The sequence below is a fragment of the Limulus polyphemus genome, unplaced genomic scaffold (genome assembly GCF_000517525.1).
Source record: "Limulus polyphemus unplaced genomic scaffold, Limulus_polyphemus-2.1.2 Scaffold3321, whole genome shotgun sequence".
NCBI classification, from domain to species: Eukaryota; Metazoa; Arthropoda; class Merostomata; order Xiphosura; family Limulidae; genus Limulus; species Limulus polyphemus.
The window spans coordinates 121,466-127,217 of record NW_013668931.1 but is presented as its reverse complement, the minus strand read 5'-3'; positions in this window follow the sequence as shown (position 1 = coordinate 127,217).

Here is a 5,752-nt window from a genome sequence, read left to right as displayed (position 1 = left end):
TGGTATTGCATATGCCTCAGGCCACTTGGTGAAATAATCCATCACTACACAAATGTACCTGTTTCCAGCACGAGTTCGGGGCAAAGGACCAGCAATGTCAACAGCTACTTTTTCCATTGGTGCACCAACTTGATATAACTTCATTGGAGGGTAAAGCATGCACACCCCTCTACTATTTAGGATGCAATGGCCAGAGCTCTTGAATTCGAATCCTATGTTAAGTCCAACACAGAGGTACCAAGGTTGGTACAGTCATCAGGATTTAAGGGCAAAAAAGGTCAGCTTTCAGAGAGGTTTGAGGGACTTTGCTGGCACTGTAACAAACCTGGGCACAAGAGAGCTCAATGCCGGCATCTTCAAAACAGGGAAGATGCCACGGCAGGAATAGCTGCTACCCAGAAAGGTTGTTGGAACTGTGGAGAGCAAGGACACATGAGGAGCCAGTGTAAGAAGAAAACCACCAATACGTCAGCTTCGGGAAATCAGTAGTGGTTAGTGCTGACGGACGCCCACCAGCCCCATCATGAAAGTCCCAACAGTTAAGTGTAAAATGGTAAGCACACACAGTGTCTACGTGACAGGAAAGGTGGATGGCCAAAAGTGCAACTTTGTCATAGATTATGCATTTCAGCAAACCCTTGTGAGTATCAAGATGCTAGATCACAAAGGAGTACCAGAAGCCATACAGAAACTCTGTGGTGTGACAGGACATTCTGCAAGGTTGTGGGGACCAGTGTGGGTAACTATTGAGCTCATAGGCATGAAGGACAGACACAAAATATATTTGGATGACATTGAAGACCAATGCATACTAGGATTGGACTTCTTACTACCGAGGAAGTGTGTAATTAATTTTGATAAAATGAAGTTTGGGAACAACAAAGGTCAAATTCCGGTAAGTGTTATAAGGGATGTTGAACTAACCAAGTGCCATCCAGCTGAAGTCAAAGTGACTGAAGGAGTTGATGATGGTGAAATGGAACCAGGTATAGATATTAAAGCAAAGCAGGAGAAAGACCAAGATTTGAAGCCAATAATTGATTTACTAAAAGCAAGTGTTTTGCGCCCTGCTTTGGAGAAGGTGTCTAGCTTAAGCCCTGTGACAAAGAATTATTGGGCACAATGGGACCAATTGAAGCTTGAAGATGATATTTTTATCCAGAGATGGGAACTGCAGATGGGAAATTGCCGACCTGGCAAACAGTTATACCGAGAAAGTTACGGGAAGTTGTGCTGCGTCAACCCATGATAGTTTAACAGGAGGACATTTCGGAGTTAAGAAGACATTGAGTCACCTACGACAAAGATTTTACTGGATAGGTATGACGCAAGATGTGTAAGAATGGTGCAGGACCTACAGTACATGTTGTGCTAAAAGGGGACCCAAGCATAAGGGACGTTTTGTAGACTGTCCAAGGCATCTACAAATTGATCCCTCAGCAACAACATGAGGAGATCGGGTGGTGCAGTTGGGTAGGCCATGTGTGCCATGCTTTCCAAGTCCTATGCCAGCTCTCCCCTTTAGCACGGACTCTCGTCCTAAACCTAGCCCTGTAGACATCACTCTGATTTTGGATTCCATACCTGAGATCTAGAGCAGCTACCAGTGCTCTATGGTTGTACCTGTCGTCTGCTGACAACTGTCCAAGTATTTCCAGTGATTATCCCTTCAAGCTCGTTGCCAGGTACACTGCCTTCTGCTCCTCTGTCCATCCATTAATTTCTACCAGGAGCTCAAATTGTGCTCTAGATGCTTCCCATCGAATTCCTGTGGCTTCCTTCGTACTAGATCACCCTTATTGCTGACACTCGTGTCTGAAATGTGATTTCTGACAGCACTGAAGATGTCTGCATTAGGGTTTAGCTGCGGGGTCTGGAAGGGGCTTCCCGTTGTCTGAGGCTGATTAGGTCGATGGCTAATATATCCTCCTTGTGTAAAAGACAGTAAATCATCCTTTAATGCATTTAGTTCACTTTGAAATTTACTAAGCTTTTGGCCACTTTTTACAAAGTTTATACAGAAAAACAAACGCGCACTTGTGCTAAGCGCACGATGACGCGGTTTGGTATATCATTATTTACCATTTTCTACACTGACAGTATATTAAAAATCACCCACAAGCCACTTCACCATGCTTATTTTGTTGTGACTGTGTGAGCTGCTGGGAGTGTTGTGGGAAATATTCTTGGAGCAACAGTTGGGTCTTTTGATGAGTGCCGAATTCAGGCTGAGTGTAATCCATGCCATTGCATGGGGGTCCCAAATGGTCAAAATCCGGCCCTACCTTGATTAGAAGAGAAGAACAAGTAACATGTAGAGTATCTAAACATTGTTGTTGCGTTTCAACCTTAACGGACTTGGGCTCATACAAAATAATAAATCTACGTGAATGCACTGTCCAAACTTAATTCGGTGAGGCCCGGCATGGCCAGGTGGTTAGGGTGCTCGACTCGCAATCTGCGGGTTCGAATCCCCGTCCCACCAAACATGCTCGCCCTTTCTTTGGGTTTCTGTTCTTCTTTTCTATATACTGAACTCTTATATGGCCAGGTGGTTAGGGCGCTTGACAGTGTATGAATGAATCCATTCATTTAGAGCGAGAATCATTTTGTTTTCAGCATGTATTTTATCTTTTTACGAGATTTTTTGAAGTAATTAAAACGTCAAGTAACATAATTTCAAACACTGGTGGCCTGGCATGGCCAGGTGGTTAGGGCGTTCAACTCGCAATCTGTGGGTCGCGTATTCGAATCCCCGTCCCATCAAACATACTCGCCCTTTCAGCAGTGGGGGCGTTATAATGTGACGGTCAATCCCACTATTCGTTGGTAAAAGAGTAGCCCAAGAGTTGGCGGTGGGTGGTAATGACTATCTGCCTTCCCTCTAGTTTTACACTGCTAAATTAGGGACGGTTAGCGCAGATAGCCCTCGTGTAACTTTGTGCGAAATTCAAAAACAAACAAACAAACTTAATTCGGAAAGATGATGGTGATTTTAGTTATCTTCCTTGACCAGTACGGTCACCGAACTCTTACCCATTTGAATATTTTTAGCACGAGCTTGAATGTCGCATTCGTTCCCGCGATGTTCTGAACCCCAATATAACTATATTCATCGGCAAACAAGCCGCAATCAAACAAAACTTATTTTGTTATTTTGCGGAGGCTAGGATATTACCAAGTGAGAAAAATGATAAAATAAGACATTAAGTAGGCTTTCCAATCTATAGCAATATCATTGTAGTATAGCGATTTAAACAAAATGTAATACCATAAATACCCGGGTGTGTTTCTCTAATCCATTAATTCAAACTATAAGCGTCTCAAATAATTTGAAATATTATTTTCATAGTAACAGAATTTGAAATAAGGGTTTCTCAACTCATGATCTACATTAGCGGCCAGGCAATTTTTTTCGGACCCACGCTCAATTGGGGGGTGGGCGTTGCTGTTCTAATACATTTAACTAAAAAGTGCTTTTATATATATTTTTTTGTTTTTCAGAAAGTTTGGGATGGTTATTTATTATTTGATAAATACTTTAAAAACTTTTTAGTTATACGCCCTCGATCTTATCTCTATGTCAATGGAGAAGGGATATCAAAAGAAAACGTATTTTTAGCAGCTGAAACTCGTGTAATTTGTATATATATAAAGCTAATGTTTCGTTAGGAATTATAAATATTACTATGTAATTAGGCATATCTATGCTTTTGTTTTATTAAATAACTACGTTATTTTACACAAAAACATTTTTGTATTGATGTGCACCCTTAAAGTTTGTTCTACATTTCTATAAGTATTTAAACAATTTCAATAAACACTTATTTTACAGCAATCTAATACCACTCTGCACAAATGACTCCTTTCATGTCTAGAGAAGAATTTAATAAAGAAAAAGCAACACTTAACTGTGACCACATTATTTGAAATATTAGGTATAGAAAAAGTGGAATTAAATTTTTCATTGTTTACTTATACTAAAGACAATAATTGTTTTAATATTACGTCTTTAACTTCATAAATCAGTTTCATAAGATTTTTGGTATGAAAGCTTTACTGTAACAGAATGAAAGGCACGTGGCAAATTTTTCTCAGAAAACCAAAAATCTAATTATAAGGTTTTTGTAAATAGAAATTTAACTGACTTCCTATGATCTTCGGAGGGAAAAATGAAAATCAAGTCAAGAATACTCTAGCGATATTCTGAAATTATTAATAAATAGCGTTACTTAAAAAGTAATATAATGATATATTATAAATAATACAATGATTGGAACAATTCATTTTTTCTGATAACTTTTTAACCTCATGCTTAACTTGGGAAAAAAATCCCTTACCATTATCAGCACTGTCATATTTCATTTTTAAACAATTCTGCTGAGAATATTTAAAGATCACATTTACTCCATATCTTCCTTTAAAACTGATATTATGCAAGATTTATTTATTTATTTTTTTAATTTCGCGCAAAGCTACACGAGGGCTATCTGCGCTAGCCGTCCCTAATTTAGCAGTGTAAGGCTAGAGGGAAGGCAGCTAGTCATCACCACCCACCTCCAATTCTTTTACCAACGAATAGTGGGATTGACCGTTACATTATAACGCCCCCACGGCTGAAAGGGCGAGCATGTTTGGTATGACTGGGATTCGAACCCGCGACTCTCAGATTGCGAGTCGAGTGCCTTAACCACCTGGCCATGCCAGGCCTATTATGTAAGAGTAATTAATCATTAGACACACCTACAAAATATATGGTAATAGTACAACATTAGTGATAGTTCTTCTTCTCACCAAACTTTTTTTGATATAGTTATTATTTTAAGTCCTTTTATTAATATTAAATTCAACAATATCTGTATTATTTTATTTAAGCAGAATTTTGTGCAAAAACATAAGGGCTCTCTAAACGTTGCATTTCCTAATTTTGAATTGATAGATTAAAGAGAGAGCAACTTGTTAATAGCACCCACTGCCCTAAAGTGTGGAGTACATTTTTCTGGTGACAGGTTGCAACCATGAACTCAAATTTGCAGTCATTCTGGATGGCTAACCTCTAGGCATGTTTGGCCCTCATTAAATATCAAACTAAAAAAATGCTGTCGTGTGTAAGTTCCAATCAGTAAATACTTTTCAACGGGATTTCACTTTCCTGTGTATTTTAGGGCTGTAACTTTCACTTGCTCAGTAGCACAAGTCTTCATAACAGATGATTATATTTACAAGTATTCTATCTTGTATAACTGGCTGGCTATTTTTTACCCAATCATAGGTTAAAAATGCTTATTAGTATGCCACCTTTTCTATTGTCAATTTTTTATTCATTGTAACCTAGTTTACAGCACAAATACTTTTATTTAAGTTCATAACAAAATGTTTAAAGCAAAAAATTACACCATCTTTCTATTATATTCTAAATCTATAAGCAGAGATGATTATGTTGTCACAAATTCTGCAAAAGAATTATTTTAATTTTTATGAAAGGAAGATTTAAAAGTTAATAGTCCAGTATTTTGCGTTTTTAACTAACACTACCTGTAGCTTTCTGCTTTTCCAAAACAAAAACTTCAACTCAAGAGTTGAACACAATATTTAGGTTTAGCTAGCCATAAAGATGCGTATATATATATATATATATATACTATATATATATATAATATAATAATATTATTATTATTATATATATATATATATATATATATATATACTACTAGTAGTAGTATAAAAGACGTACTACTATTAATAATATATA